A 15,526-nucleotide genomic window follows, 5' to 3' on the forward strand; every position below is an offset into this window, starting at 1 on the left:
TCCTTAACGCTATGACGTTAAAACCTAGCTCTGTCCGCTGCGCGGACTCCAAGAATAGTTAATGTGTATGTGATCGAACGCTTACGGAATTTGTTGGGGTTGCCATCGAGGTTTCATCGTTTCTGCGCAGAGCCTCGCCTAAACACCTTGGTCATGAAAGAACTATTTATTGGCGTGTTTCATTCTACTTATACCTTCCTTTTGTTTTCAAAGCGAAGCTTCCTTTCCTTCTTCTCCCGACTTTCCGGGCGCTACTGCGATGGTCTCGCCGTGCGTGCCGCTAGGTTTCTTGCTACACTATCAGATGGCGCTCGGCTCCGCGCATCGGCCTCGAATCGGAGCGGGCCGGGATGCGTAGTTCGTGCGTACGGCGCGTGCTGTGCTTGCTTTCCTATGTGACAAAAGTACAGGTGCTGGGCAGTGAAGGTCGCGTGCTGTGAGAGTGGAAACATAACAATCGCCCATAGCCTGAAGGGAGCGCTTAGAACTGGCTTCTGAACAGCTTGCTGGCCACGCTTGCACAAGGAGCACATAAGTACACGCAAGCAAAACGGCTCCAAAGCGTGCACCCAGCGCCTAAGACACCCAGGCCCGAAAGAAGCGTCGCGCAAACAGGAGCGTCTTCGCTGTGCAGCGAAGCGTAGTGCAGACCACGAATGTATCTATGCAATGTATACATACAATTTTACAATAATGAACTGACTTACGTAGAGCCTCATAATTCAATTAGAGTTTAACACTTCTGCCACGATTCGCTGTGCCGTCTGAGGCGATGAAAATTATCAACTCAGAGCTATTATGAACTGTGACGCACAACACCTCATGCAAACATGTCTCCCTGTGTACTCTGCGGACTACGCAGACAAACAGCAGAGGTGCACGCAAGGTATAACCTTGCTTGCAACATCAACTCGCCATTCTTGTATTGGACTAAATGCTCAAGAAATTACGCATTCGCTGCCAGCATCACCGCTAATTATCCTCTGTCAAAGCAAACAGCATAAGACGCTTCAGTTATATCGATTCCGACAGTGCGTGGGTTCCACATAGTAACGCGACAGCATTAGGGACCTTGTGTCGCAGAAAAGCTGGTGTCGGCGGCGGCGGCGTTCGCCGTGAGCGAAAAAACGGCGGATGGCAATTCATAAATAAAAACAACTTGCAAGATGGGCTGGGTGGGAATCGAACCAAGGTCTCCCGAGTGTAAGACAAAGACGCTACCGCTCAGTCAAGAGTTGGATGCTTCAAAGCGGGAGAAAAGCGCCTTTAGTGAAGGCGGTGTTGCCTTAGAAACGAGCCGTAGAAAGTTATACTGCGGTGTATGTCGGAAATTATGAGCATGTAAATTACAGAAGTCGCAGTTAAACGCGTAGCGAAGTACATTTCCGCTACATTTCTTTTGCGCTTGGCGCGCACGCGGAGCCATCTTGCGGCAAACACAGAAGACCCCCTCCTCACAATGTACGGCGCTGCCCCGACAGGTGGCGCGCCACTCGCCAGCTTCTCCCCTTCGTCTTCGTGTTTAGGCGACGCCGGTCCTCTTTCCGCTCACGGCGCTATTCCTAGATGCAGCGTCCGATGCAGGACGCCTCTGACGTGGTCGCTGCGCCGTAGCACGTCGGGTGGGAAAGCGTCCCCTGCGATGTGTGCCGTGCTGCTGGTGATGAGTCATGCGTCTGCGTGGTGCTCCAAAGCGAGACAGAGGACGATCCCATCGAGGCGTCAGCCCTATGATCGCGTCCGCCTTCATGGCGCGTCGCGGCCCGGCTGTCCGTGCCGATCACGACGTTTGGCTCAAGGTAGATCGTTTCTCCTTCCGAGACACCGAGTTCTTTGGTTCGTTCCGCTTGCTCAGGCGCACGTTTCGTCTTTGTGTGACTCAAGAGCATGCCGATTGAATGCGTGGGTGGTGCGAAAGTGGTGCAATAACGCTATCGCGTTCCACTCTTGAAGGCGAAGCTCAAGCGTCCTCCAATTTTTTTTTCCTCAGTTGGGTCTAGAAGCCATAACTATTACGGCATCTCCTAGCTAACTGTAGCAACGGTTTAAAAATATGACGAAGCTAGAAGTTCGCAACCAAATACGTGTTGTTGATTATTGCGCAGAACTAAATCTTTCGATTGCGATAGCGACTATAGGGACACTCCAGATGTATTTCTGTTGTTGCAGTCGCTGTGATGTTCCTTATGAAGTACAAACACGATAACATCGTCGGCGGGCCCCGTATGCTGTATGTGCGAGTGAAACTTGCGAGTGGCATACGATAATCGCGGCTGAATCTCGCTCGCGTGAACGAGGAAAGAGAGGAGGAAGCTCTCCGTCTTTTGACGCGCGCGAGGGATCGGGGCGAGCGGAGTCACGGGAGTGACGTTACATTCCCGCGGCTGCTGAGTACGACGAGGCCACGCGGACGCAGTACCTTGAAAGCGATCTGCAATGGGAAGAAAGTGCGCAGTCGCGCGGGCTTCATCTTGAAAGCGATCTGCGAAGCGGACAAAGTTCGCCGAGTGCTGGTAGCTTTGTATGCGCGGTGCTTTCGATGCCTAGGTCGCGTTTAAGCAAGAGGCAGCACGCTGGCCAATTCGCTCCCTGCTGCCGCCACGCTTCTTCACTCGGGCGTTGTTGCAGCGGGGTTGCGGGGCCACCGAATAAGATGTGTTCATGTTTACCTGGGCGCACGTGACACCGTACGTGTTAATTTAGTTAGTAGACGAATGCTTAAAAGTGAATACAGCCGACGAAACTACTGTGCTGACTCCTTGTAGCTGTCTAGCAAATTGCTATCGCAATCGTTGCTTCGCCTTTCCGGCAAAACTGCGACTTTTTTGTCAAACGGTACGAAACTCACGGGTAGATGTCTGAAAAGAACCTGTGTAAAAGTAGTCTAAATTTGACTGTAGGTTGTAAATTTTCGTTACTGTTCCTTGATATTCCTTTCTGCATGTGTGCCATCGCTCCGTGGTGTGTCGTGATGACATCAGTGCCAGATGCCCGCTTTCTTTACTCTAATAAAGTCACATTGCTTTTTTTCCTTTGTCACAGCTAGAGTTAAATCAGGCGGATTATGTTTGGTTTAGGCGCCGAAAAAAAAGGCTTGAAGGCAACACAGGAGATTGAAGCCTCATGCATGAGAACACTACAAAAGTACGGCGTTCACAGCAGCAGGCTCCAAGAGCTCTCCTCCAAAATCAACAAGTACGAGACCCACCGTAAGAAGAAAATGCTTTTATTCTTCCGATATCTTTAAAGGTTGATGTTCAGAGCTCATGTGCGGTTCTCAGCGTGTGTCGTCCACCTGGTCTGCTTTGCCTCGCCGCAGCGTAGATAGCTTGCCACGAAAAGGACTACCACATTTCCGCTGTATGAGTCGCATCTTTGTATAAAACGCACACCCTGCTTTTCATGACTTTAGAAGAAAGGATTGGTATATATGACGCAGTTGTGTATGATCCAGTTATTTTAGATGGGTTTGCATAATCAAACATGATTACGCGCGCTTGTACGCTCACCGAAAGCATTTTGTCCATTTCAGGGCACATTGCATAAACAAAGTATTTAGGAGCTGTACATTCTAGCAGAATAAAGCTTTAACCAACGCTCCGCTTAGGCACACAGAACCAACGTTTATTTCATTTCATTCGAAGTCATCGAAGGCGGCAGTGTCACTGAATTATAGTCGTGGCCTCTGAATAACTTGTACGCGACGCTGTGAGCTTCTTCAACGACGTCCGTGGCACTGCCTCTGCTGCTTGGCGCGTTCGAGCCGAACACAGGAACAAGGATCGCGTGCCTGAAAGTCTGTAGGCACGCCTGAAACGCATACAAAAGCGAAATGGCAACCGGAAGCCGGAAGCACTGCAACTACTGCTAGGCTTCATACCTTGCTGGTGAAGCAGCGCACTGACACGGGTACAGTGAAGACACATAAGAAACGACGACACTCGCTGCACTTGGAACTATTTTATTTCAGAACACGCACTTAATATTTTTCATATTTATATACCTACGGACCCTCAGGCGTCAAAGATAATCAAGAAAAGATTGAAGGCATTTTTTAAAAAAATCATTTGCAAGCGCATACTCGGGCGTCAAAGATATGGCACCTATCTATCATAGTGTGCAATTCAATAGTATTTGTTCGACGCCTAACAAACATTTTTATTACACAATTTTTTCTTCCTTTTGTGTACTTCCAAAAAAGACAACCGCACCATGGTTTAGATGTACCGATACTGATACAACCCTCTCCCGTCTTGTGAATGTGAAAGGCTACGATCATTTCCCTGGTCAGCTGATCCCTATGGTGCGATAAAACTGTAGTACCATTCTACAGCGGCCAGCACCCATGTTATGAGCAGTGCCCTTTAATGTGGGAATGAATGTTTCCCCCAAGTGGACCTTTTGTGCCCCAGAAGTCTTGTGTTTACACACCGACCCGTTTCGACGATGTATACTTTTCCACACGATATGGGCAAACAGTAGACAACAGACGACCTGCAATTGACAAGTTTTTTCCTTATGCTTAAACGTGCACTCTACGATCCATTCCGGCACATATTTTTCCGAGTAGGGTAAGTTATGCGCAATTTTGTGTGCATATGGTATTGACACAATTTTTTTGCTATCATTCTCTATTCTGTTACGCTCCTTCAGATAACGAATCAACTTATGGGCTGATGTACACAGTACATGTTTTTCATATCCTGCATTCTTTAGTCTGATAACTTGTTGGCTGAAAGTTTCTTCTATTTTTTCTGGGCAAGACTTAGTTAAGGCCGCTTGCATGCACGGGAGAGCTATGCCGCTTTTTAGGACTTTTGAGTTTCCCGAATTGTTGCTAAGGAAGGGCTTTTCTGATCTTGGATTGTATAACCAGCAAACGTGGTCCGGTGTGGTAGTTAATGCCACATGAAAAACTGTAGCTTGGCATTCTTTGGCAATTCATCAGTGAAATCCACTCTTTGGCTATTGTCCTATGTCTCCCTCACCAGCAAGGTATGATGATTAATCACCAGCTAGCCCAAAATCCACTCCTTGGCTATTGTCCTATGTCTCCTTCACCAGCAAGGTATGATGATTAATAACGAACTAGCCCAACTTTCTACATTACTGTACTGCTAGGCTGCTGGACAGGATTTCCACATGGGCTACTGACAATTATGGTAACGAAATGTATTCTTTAACGTTTGATATCGGGCGTCAGAACATAACAATGAAAATTTGTGGCGCTTATTTCTATTTATTGCCTTATTCCCGTGGGTCTAATGCCATCTTCGGAAAAAAGTACACTATAACAGCACAGTAGTAATCGCGACCTCCAATCACAGAGGTAACCATATCTCTGAGTCATTGCTGGCTGCACTACGCTAGCCGCGCTGCCTACACGGCGAGCACTCGCCGCTGGACTAAGTGACAACGGTCGCTCCATAAAAAAAAAAAAAAAAGATTATCTTTTTTTCTCAATTAAGCTACTGACCAGTCCTCGTATGTGTTAAAAAATATGTGTACACGTCGCACCAGCCACCAACTTCGACATCACGGTAGAAGAAAAAATTCACCAAGGATTACGATACTCCCTAATGCGAAATTTGAGCGCAGCTCTATACGTGCCCTGATTTCGCGATATATTGAGACAAAGAATTTGATAGGGACATGTAGCAGAGTCGGCAACCGTCGAAAATCTCAGCCACGGGTCAAGCACGTCAGCTTCTATACATGAGTTGACGATGGTTGCAGCGTAATCGCTCGGGCCTCTTGGCTTCGAGAAACTACACTCTAAAAAACTAAGGGAGTGCCGGGCACTCTCTTTGAGGGAGTAGCTGCTTGTCCCATATTTCACTCTCTTTTCGAGAGTAGATCGACCCTCTTTGAGAGAGAGTAGGTCAACTCCTCCTGACAGAGTTTTGTTACTCTACCGCAAGGGATTGCTAGTACTCTTCCGCAGAGTGATAATACTCTTCCCACAGGGAGTGCTAGTACTCTTCCGCAGAGTGCTAATACTCTCCCCACAGGGTTAATAGTACACCGCCAGACCGAATACTTCTACTCCCCCAAACAGAGTGCTTGTACTCCTTTAGAACAGAGTGCTAATACTCTTCCCAATACCCTCTTAGCCAAGTCCTGGTCACGCATGCAGGCAGGAAATCAGATCGAATTAGGGCCGCTGATATACTGTTCCCTAGGCGGCTCCTCAGAGACACTGGCCCGATTCCAAGCGGCCTTCAGAATAGGCGTGAGCAAAGTTATGCAGGATTTTAAAGTCATTTTTTCCTGGCTATTTGCTGCCTACCGTGAGGCGTGACTGCTCTGAGGCGGCCTATGCGTATGCGTCACGAACGCCACTGAGGAGAAAAAAAAAGCGAATAAACATTTAATCTGCAAATATCTTCGCAAATTTCACAATCACGAATCGCAGAATCTAATTAGAATACAATTGTCAAGGGAATCACGTGCTTATCAAGAATCACAATGCTCTATACATCATGTGAATTCGAACCCGCGTACACTCGCATTTGTACAATTCAAAACACACATCATAACCATTACACCACAGCGCCGCCACGCCCAGTCGCGTTCTTTTAGAGGTTATATATATACCAAACGTATTTGATGAATCGGCTGTGGTGGGTGGGGTTTCTCTGCAGTGTGCTGTGCTGTTGTGTACTGGAATACGTGTGCGTTTGCATCATTTCCATTCCTTGCTACGACTAACGAAGGAAGACAACGTAGGCGACAACGTGAGAACTATTCACGGCTTGTCGTCACCGCAGGAATATAACAAATGTGCCGTTCAGCTCATGATCGAGTGCTTCTCCAGTCCATGTTCTCCAAAATACGCGGATACAAAGTATTGCGCCAACCATCCACGTATGTGAATTTAATTCGCGCGTATACTGGTGAGCAACTGCGACGCCAGTACCAGGCATTTCGACGTGCCTCACGCTGCCGTGTAGGCGTTCTTTTCAAGTGCATTAGTTTAGAGTTTGGTTCAGTCCGCATTAGCAGCGGATCGTTAGCGTTTTGAAGCGCATGCATTCCAGCATTTGGAGACTGCTTATGCCGATAGCCGCGTCAAATGCATTGGCACGCATGTTTAAATGACTAATGTGTCCACTTGTTACGCGTGCACTGCTCGTATCCTGTGGCAGTGCTCGTTCTAAAAGCTTCGAAGACCATCTACACTCATGCGTGTGTTCAATTTATATATGCACAGGATGGACCTGCCGGCTAGTTGGTTGAGCATTCTAGAAGAAACAGCGCAACACAAGGACGACGCAAAAACATGCCACACCACGAAGCGCTGGTGTGGTTGATGCTTTTTTTCGTCCTTGCGTTTGCGCTGTTTCTTCTTCCACGATACACGCACACCACAGGTACGCGAAAGTTTAGGAGCATAAGTGGCTAACTCTGTTTTCCCCGTTTTCTCTCAGTGTCAATGGCACAGTGCGTTGCCCGGAATTGTGCACACTTACCCCCATAATCAGAAATGAATCATAACTTGAAGCCCATGCTTGACTTGATCTAAACGACGCAAGTCGTGAACGCACCAAAAGAAAGGCAGTGAGCGTCTTGGGGGACGTTCGCACCAGGCGTCGTTTATATCAAGTCAAGCATGAGCTTTGTATTAAGATACATTTCTGAATACGGGGGCTAGACATCTGCTTCTTCCAGAAAATGTCGAAGAAACGCCCGCCAAAACCAGGCACATTCGTAAACTTAACTAGGCAATACGAAGCTCCATAGAAAAAAAGAAGAGTGGTATTAAAAGCTTTCAGTATTTTTCTTTACTCCAAAATAGTTGCGCTCTCGTGGCTTCACTGTACAGAGATAGTGCAGCGTTAGCTAGAAAGCATGAATTTCCTAACTCCATGCCAAAATAAGCTTGTAAAATTATTTAGGTGCTAGAATCCAGGGTTTGTAGCGATCCTTGAAAATCCTTTATTTCTAAAATGCCATTTTCAAGGCATTGTAAACCCTCGAATTTTTGGAAGTACTGGAAAGTCCTTAAACTTGTACACTTGGCTAGACTTAGCAGACATTGCCAAGCGCTTTTTTTCCCTTCTGTGACACTCTTTCGCATGTCACAGAAAATTGTCTCTGGAGGTAATAGAAGGAAAGTGACATCCTTAAAGTTGAAATTACAAAGGAGCTGCAGATACCAGTTTTATGCACATGGAACCGGCGACAAATGTGCTTGGAGGAGCAGAAGCAGGAAGCTCAACAGTTGAGGCATTCGAAGAGAAGCCGTGAAGAGTAAATTGAGAGCGACAGACACAATAAAAAGAAATTAGAAATGACTATTGCTTATTTGATGGTGAAAAAAGCTGAGGCAACAGATGACATCACATACACTGTCAAACCAAACAGTATTCAAAAACTGCAAATGTTGCAGGTCCAAGTAGTTAATTGTGCTATTGCAGAAAAACTTTGAGCGCTTTCTTGAAATGCTTCCTTGTGTGCGCTTAGTGGTGGGCGGTGAAAGGCAAATTAGCAGTCTTTCAAATGTTTGAAATCACTGAAATGCGATTTGTTTTGTTTTCTTTTGTTTGCATTAAAGTTAACGGTGTTCTTGAACAAGTTATTGCCTGTCCAAACTACTACACACATTGCACGAGGTCCTTGAAGTTACTGTGTCGGGGCCTCGAAAGTTCTTGAAAACCATTGAATTTTTTTCTTCAATATTGCTACGAACCCAGTAGAACAACTGTCATGGAGTAAAAACCTTGGCTGAACAGGGGCTTATACGCAGAGCACAGGAAGACTAGAAATGCAGTAGTAGGCATGGAGGGCCCTGAAAAAAATGTGCCACATCCGCTCGTCTGCCTTATGTTTCTGCACCGACTGTCGCATTTTTAATAGAAGTGCACTTTCTGTTCTACTCCAATAAACGCAACATTACGAACTCCAGTGTGGGGCAGTCCTTCAGCCAGTGCAGAACTTTTTCTGTACATCCGAGTCGGCTCTGTCATTTTTCCAGCATTGTAGTACAAGATTTGTTAAACTGGTTTAGCAGAATATGAGCAGTATACTCTTAAATTAGCTGTTTATTTGTATGCGCAAGTTCAGGTCCTCAGTTTGGTTGCATGACAAATTGCCATACCTCAATAGATACAAGAAACAATTTTATTACAGTTTAATAAAATCCAAACAGTAATAATCACAACAATATAATGACATACATTTCTTTTGGTACGTATACAGCCCATGTCTTGGCAGTGTATAAATTCAACTATACACCGCAAGTACTGTGTCCTGACCACTATTATTCACATGTGTAAAACCATCACAGCAATTCAACAAATATCACAGTAATTAGTGACATACACTTTGTAACTGCTTTACATGAGCATAATGTATACAAATGGTCCCTGTGTACCTACACATGACTAGTGCCACCCGAGTACTATTACTCACAGGTGTAAAACCAACAAAGCAGTTCTTTAAAAAATATCACAGCGCTTAGTGACGTACATGCTGTAACTCCCTTGTAGAAACTTAATACAAACACGTGAGGACACAGAAAGCTAGCAGTGGGCATACATGGGAATACCACCGCCTCAATACTAATTCACAAGTGTAAAACCAACCAAGCAGTTCTTTAAAGAATATCACAATGCTTAGTGACATACATTTTCTAACTAGCTTATATAAGCTTTATACAAACATGAGAACATACACAAAGCTAGCGGTGCACCCGCATAGAAGTGCGGCCATCTGAACACGATTATTTGCAAGTGTAAGCTCAACAGAACAGTTCGTTATAGTGACGCACATTTTGTAACTGCCTTATACAAGCTTAGTGCAAGCACAAGAATGCAGAAAAATATAAATTAAAAACTTGCTCTATGCATACACAAACAGATCAACACAAATGGTAAACACCGCTTTGAAGACAAATGTGACTGTGGCAAAGCGCAGTGCTGTGCCGGTTGAAATTGCCACCCATAAAAGTATTGAGCAATGCTTAAACCACAGGCAATAAAGTGCTGAAAGACTGCGTCTCTAACGTAACTATTTTAATTCAAATTTCTTGAATATAGAGGGCTCGCTTGCAGATAAGGCATCTGATCCAACTGACCTGATTTTACACCTGCTACATGCATACAATGCACTCAGATATAACTGGTAATAATAATTATAAAAGGCATTTAAAAACTTGATAGTATGATGAAGATGCATGACTAGAAAAGTTCTGTCCCCCTCGTACTTGTTAAAAAGGTGTAAGTACGACACATGTTCTTTTTTTCCTCAATTTTTGCATTAATGGACAGCCGGGAACCTCGAACCGACACAAAAAAAAGATACTGCTATGTTAATAGTGTTATGAATAATTTTTTGTGAAAGCTTTTTTACAGTCAAGTTGCAGTCTCGTTTCTGGAGGTTGAGCTGTATCTTGCAAAATAACTTGAAAAGTGGTCACATGGGAGCATGACACTATATCATAATGTTAGTTTCAGTTGACTCTCTTGCCCTACAAGTCGCTGCTCACTCTGGCCAGTGATGCAACAGCAGTGTCTGTGTGATTTTCATCACACTTCTGTCCTATGGCATTCTTACCAGAGTTGGCGGCACATAGATACCCAAATTTCCATAGTGTTGCTTTCTCAGGTGGTTGCTTTTGATTTGCTCAATATCAATTGGCACTTCAGGTGCATCAAACTTCTTTTTTACCTCTTCAACAACAACATCAACAACAATCTTATGACACCTGTGTTGTCCTTCTAGTTGCCTACAAAGAACAGTCAATCTAGCAACAACACTGACAGTCTCTACTATCTTGTAATGGGGGAGAGGTGTGTCCCACCATGTGTTCCACATTGTTGTCACTATGTGGGCTGGCTGGGGAGGCAACAACTGTAATATGTTTGCATTTGCATATATTAAAGTGATGCTTGTACTGTGTTATAACACCTAACTTAGTCTTGCACTTGCTGCACAATAACACTGGCTCACAGTCGTGGTGAAAAGCTTTTGTATGTTGAGCAAATGAGTTGTATCCACTACAAAAAAAAGTCAGTGATAGCACACATGTTGCTCTACCAGGCCTGGTGTGGTTCCTTCTGACACTGCTGCTGATGCTGACGCGCTGCTGCTTGCCTCGTACACTGTTGCAGCTGCAGTAGACATGGCAGTCTCTGTATCTATTGCTGCCGTGTCATCTGTCATGGTAACTTCCAAGTGGTATCGGGCTCACTTCTGCAACAGAGATGTTGTTTGCCCCTTGAGGGCTCTCATGATCAGGGCCAATAATTTCGTAGGCATTGTCTCCTGCATCGAAGAACCAATAAGAACAGCATGAATTAATAAACATAGCTCTAAAAAGTACGGACATCAAGACTTAACCACAAGCTTTGCACATAAGTGACCGGGCTTAATGAATAATACTTGCAGGAGGAGTTACACAATTGTTTGTGTATATTACAGTAAAGCCTCATCAGAAGATATTCAAGAGGCACGGGAAACATGTCTCTCGAAACAAAAAATTTTGAGACACTGAGGAGCCAGACTAGATCACTTTATTATGCATCATCATTAAAGTATGTTTTGATATATCTGAAGGAATAAATGCTCAGGGTGGCTTAAAGGGCCCCTGAATCACTTCTCGACATTTTTTGAACATTTCAAGTAAACAGGCGTATCGAAATCAGAATGCCGTCACGATCGACGAAGCCAAATGCCAGAGTGCGTAGCACTGCCGGAGCACCACAATATGAAGAAAATGACCCCGTGCGCCTCTCTGGACCTATCCTGCACCCCCCAGTTTGTCCTGACGTCACCAGGCTGTCTCTGATGATGTCACCAGTTTCCGGTGCTGTCGATTGGTTGAACGAAAGTGTACGACTGCCGGCAAGGCCTGCAAGCAAATACACACACTCCTTCTTCCTCGTCGCGTTGCGCGCGATGCCATTGTGGGCAGCCAATGGGGGCAAAGAACAGAAACGCCAACAGAAGGGTCTCCCTATGAGGCTCTTCAACACGAGTCACCATACAGTTCCGTTGTATTAGCGCCACCCCTCGCAGGACGACGGGCCAGCGCGGCAGCAACAGAGCTCGTTGGTGTTGGCCTGTCCCGTAACATTTGGAGGTGTACTAGGCAAGGAAAAGACGATACTGTCCATATGGCGTGTACCAGATGAATGAGTAAAATGAGTGGGGACTACTTTTCGATAATCAAACACACGTAGCTCCACTATTACTGCACCGTTTCGAAAAATTCTCGTGGCTACCTGTTCACTGCCTTATTGTGTAGAACTGCAACACCGCAACTAAATTTCAACCTCGGTGGTTTAGGGGCCCTTTCAAGAAGACATTCACAGCTTTTTAGTGACTGTAGATTGTGTTAGCTTCCTTCCCAACTTCTGGAATTTAAACACTTCACTTTACAAGCCTTGTTGCTCGCAGTACCTTTGAGGTGCTCTTAGACGCTCGTCAGCTTCAACTGCCGACACTTTCTGCCCTGCACTGTCCTCGTTGCCCTCCTTTTCTGATTCATGCTAAAAGAGACATGCGCGATTGACTTGTGTAAGGATTGCGTGATCTTTACGCCCTTCGGAGCACACAAGGTGCACAAAGTGAATGTGTGTGGGTTGTGTCCCTTCGAAGTAGTGAATACTTAAAAAGTCATCCTTAGTAACAAAGGTGTCTCTTGTATACAGTATTGTTAACGTGGCAAACATCGGAAAACCAACCAAACCATTTTCAGATGTCTCTTACAACCAAGTGCATCTTGTAATGAGATTCTACTGTACTGAATATTTTTCAACTATGGATCATCTGCATGTACATATAGTCACAAAGACATGTTGTGTGGAATGGCGAATCGGGAAACAGTTCGTACTCTTACTTTTTGTCCCTAACATAAGCAGCTGATAACAATATGATAAAAAAGCAGGCAATGAGGCTAGAATGGAACATAATCCTTCAGCTCTAAACAGTTTTTTGGGCCCACATCATTCCCTCATATGACATAAGGAAACAACTTGATTGCAGTAATGGCTGCATGTGATCTGAGTTGATTGAAACAAACTATATGTAAGGTTGTCCTGTATGTAATTTTATCAGAGTGCTTTTTAGATGTACTGCTGGTGATCCTGGCTGCGCGATGCTTCTCATGCTTTTTGTCACGATTCCTTTTTTTCCACTCCACTTTTTTTTCAGATTTTCTCCCCTTTCCCTTCCCCCTTGTGTAAAATAGCACACTTGAAGTATCAAATCTGTTGAACTAACGTGTGTATCAAACCTGTTAACATGTGTGCTTCTCTGTGGTCTGTGTTGTATTTTTGCGCTGCACAATTCAATTCAAGATGAAAGATGGAACGTCCCTGCCTTTAGTTTAATTGTGTGTGTGTGTGTGTGTGTGTATATGTCTCTCTCATTGAAATATATGTACATTCAGGAGTGCCTGCATGCCCTTCTCTCCTGCTCCAGTAACGAAAAGGAGAGCCTGTTTATGTACCATAGTAAAAAATTCAAAGGTTTTCGCTGTGCCCATTACATCCCTTATCATATGGATCTGTCACAATACAGAGTAGCAGTGGTCCATAATACTAGCCCATCCCAACATAATTATAAATTAACACATACCGACATGCTGCGAAACAGCTGTTGCAAAGCCGCTGGTGAAGGCAATTTGCGCAGCACTGCAGTGGTACAGCCGAGTTCCACCTGTATAGTGACAAACCCATATGCGTGTTAGCAACTCAGTAGTTGCTGATGGTTTCATAAGCTTTACACTACACAATAAAGTAATCTAGACAACTTTGTTGGAACAAATGCACATAATTAGGACACCACTTAAACACTAACACGATTAATTGCCCCCAATCTCTCACTCACTAAGGGATAATACTACTGAAACATCGGTGGAGAGCTCAGATTAACACAGCCCATAAAGGACAAGCGTTCTTTGAGGAAAACAGCTATAGCAGCGGTTAGTTTTCTTGATCATTTTATGTGGTAGCTTTGATTTAAATGTTATGCAGTACTATAAAATACGAAGTGCCACATTTCTAGCAGCAGAAGGCGTTGTCAGGCTCATGGTACAACAGATTTTTGCACTGTTTGTCAGTGAGCCGACACATACAAAGAAAACCGAATTCACACATACATATACAGTGTCAAGTGCACTTCTCCTTCTGAAAACACAGCCACCAGTTCCAATGTTGCTGAAAGGAAAGGTTATATAAAGTGCGAGACTGCATGGAACTGCCACTTATGACTGTAAATGTATGGTCTGCTGATTGCAGAGGTAGTCACATGCTATTTCTAGTCTCCTTTAGAAGCATTACTAAAGAATAAATTAAAATCTATTCATAAGTCACGAATTTCATGCATCCACAGTTTGGCTAAATAACCTGTGAGAAAAAGACATGTTTACCTGGAATAGCAACCTTTTTTCCTGCTGCAAAACTTTCCTTCGAATTAATGAAATAACTTTACAGCGTCATAATGCGTTTCTCGCAACTACTTGCCGGCAGTGGCGAGTTAGTGTTTATATCCGACTCATTGGGCGACAATACTGCCAAACACAAATGCTTCACGAACACGAGAACACGTGCCTCGCAGAGAATAGCAACCATATATGCCTCTGTGAGACATGATCGCACCTTTGTGGTCAAAATGTACATTAGAACGACATCACCATCTCATTAAAAAAAAAAAGCCTCCGTACAAGGCAGCCGCCAACTGCATAATGTGAAATTGCAACTGATGTCCACTTACTGGTGGCCTGTGTTTGAGTCACTTTTGGCAGTTGACTGGGTGCTGAGAAATGCACGTCTTGGGTTGTCCCTGCAAAACATACAGGGTTATGTCAAATGTTGAAAATATATATATGCCGGCATTTCATCAGTCGCAAAACAAATGAGTAAACTAATAAACAACTGTAATGTAAACAGAGTACACATCATAAGATAGGCTGTCAACTGTTAATGCATTACACAAAAAACCTAATGCATAGGAAAGACTATATGTATACACACGAAGCTGACACACAATTTAATTCGCTCTAGGTTTTTCCGTGCAGTATATTCAAATTATTATGTCTCGTGGTTAGAGCAAAATTAGTGTAAATTGCGAACTAAATTATCTACCCTGGAAACTTTTCTTCAATATGCACCTGTGCGCGCTTCGAACGCGTAGCGTTGTAAAATTTACGTACATGGCATTTAACATAGTTGCTGAACACGGATTTCCTTTGCCCTGTGTCGTGTACAGTGAGCTACATATATCTGCCCCCCCCCCCCCTTTTTGTACTAGCCATACTGCGTGCCACTGCACGTATACGCACGTCAATAAACCTCACGACACAGAAATAAAAAAAGCGCCAATCACCCATGCCTGCATGTTGTAGTGGGCCTAACCTAACCAAGCATGGGCTGTTGCTTTTTGTAGTAAACACAGGCACCGTGCTCATTGCAAGTATGTATCATGTCGCTAAGCAAATATGCAATTTCATTGTACCACTATTTTTTTATCACATGGATATATCTGTTGAGAGGCAAGACAAAAAGCAGTCACTTCTCAG

The 15,526-nt window shown here is 44.5% G+C and overlaps 1 long non-coding RNA gene across 1 annotated transcript; it reads right to left on the reverse strand.

Moving 5' to 3' along the window:
• Positions 1-9,003: 9,003 nt before the first annotated feature.
• LOC129386308 (uncharacterized) lies at positions 9,004-15,155 on the reverse strand. Its single transcript, XR_008613743.2, has 3 exons — positions 14,722-15,155; positions 13,585-13,665; positions 9,004-11,268 (listed from the first exon to the last, which is right to left on the reverse strand). It is a non-coding gene; the product is annotated as an uncharacterized lncRNA (long non-coding RNA).
• Positions 15,156-15,526: the final 371 nt, after the last annotated feature.

Source organism: Dermacentor andersoni, chromosome 3 (genome assembly GCF_023375885.2).
Source record: "Dermacentor andersoni chromosome 3, qqDerAnde1_hic_scaffold, whole genome shotgun sequence".
NCBI lineage: Eukaryota > Metazoa > Arthropoda > Arachnida > Ixodida > Ixodidae > Dermacentor > Dermacentor andersoni.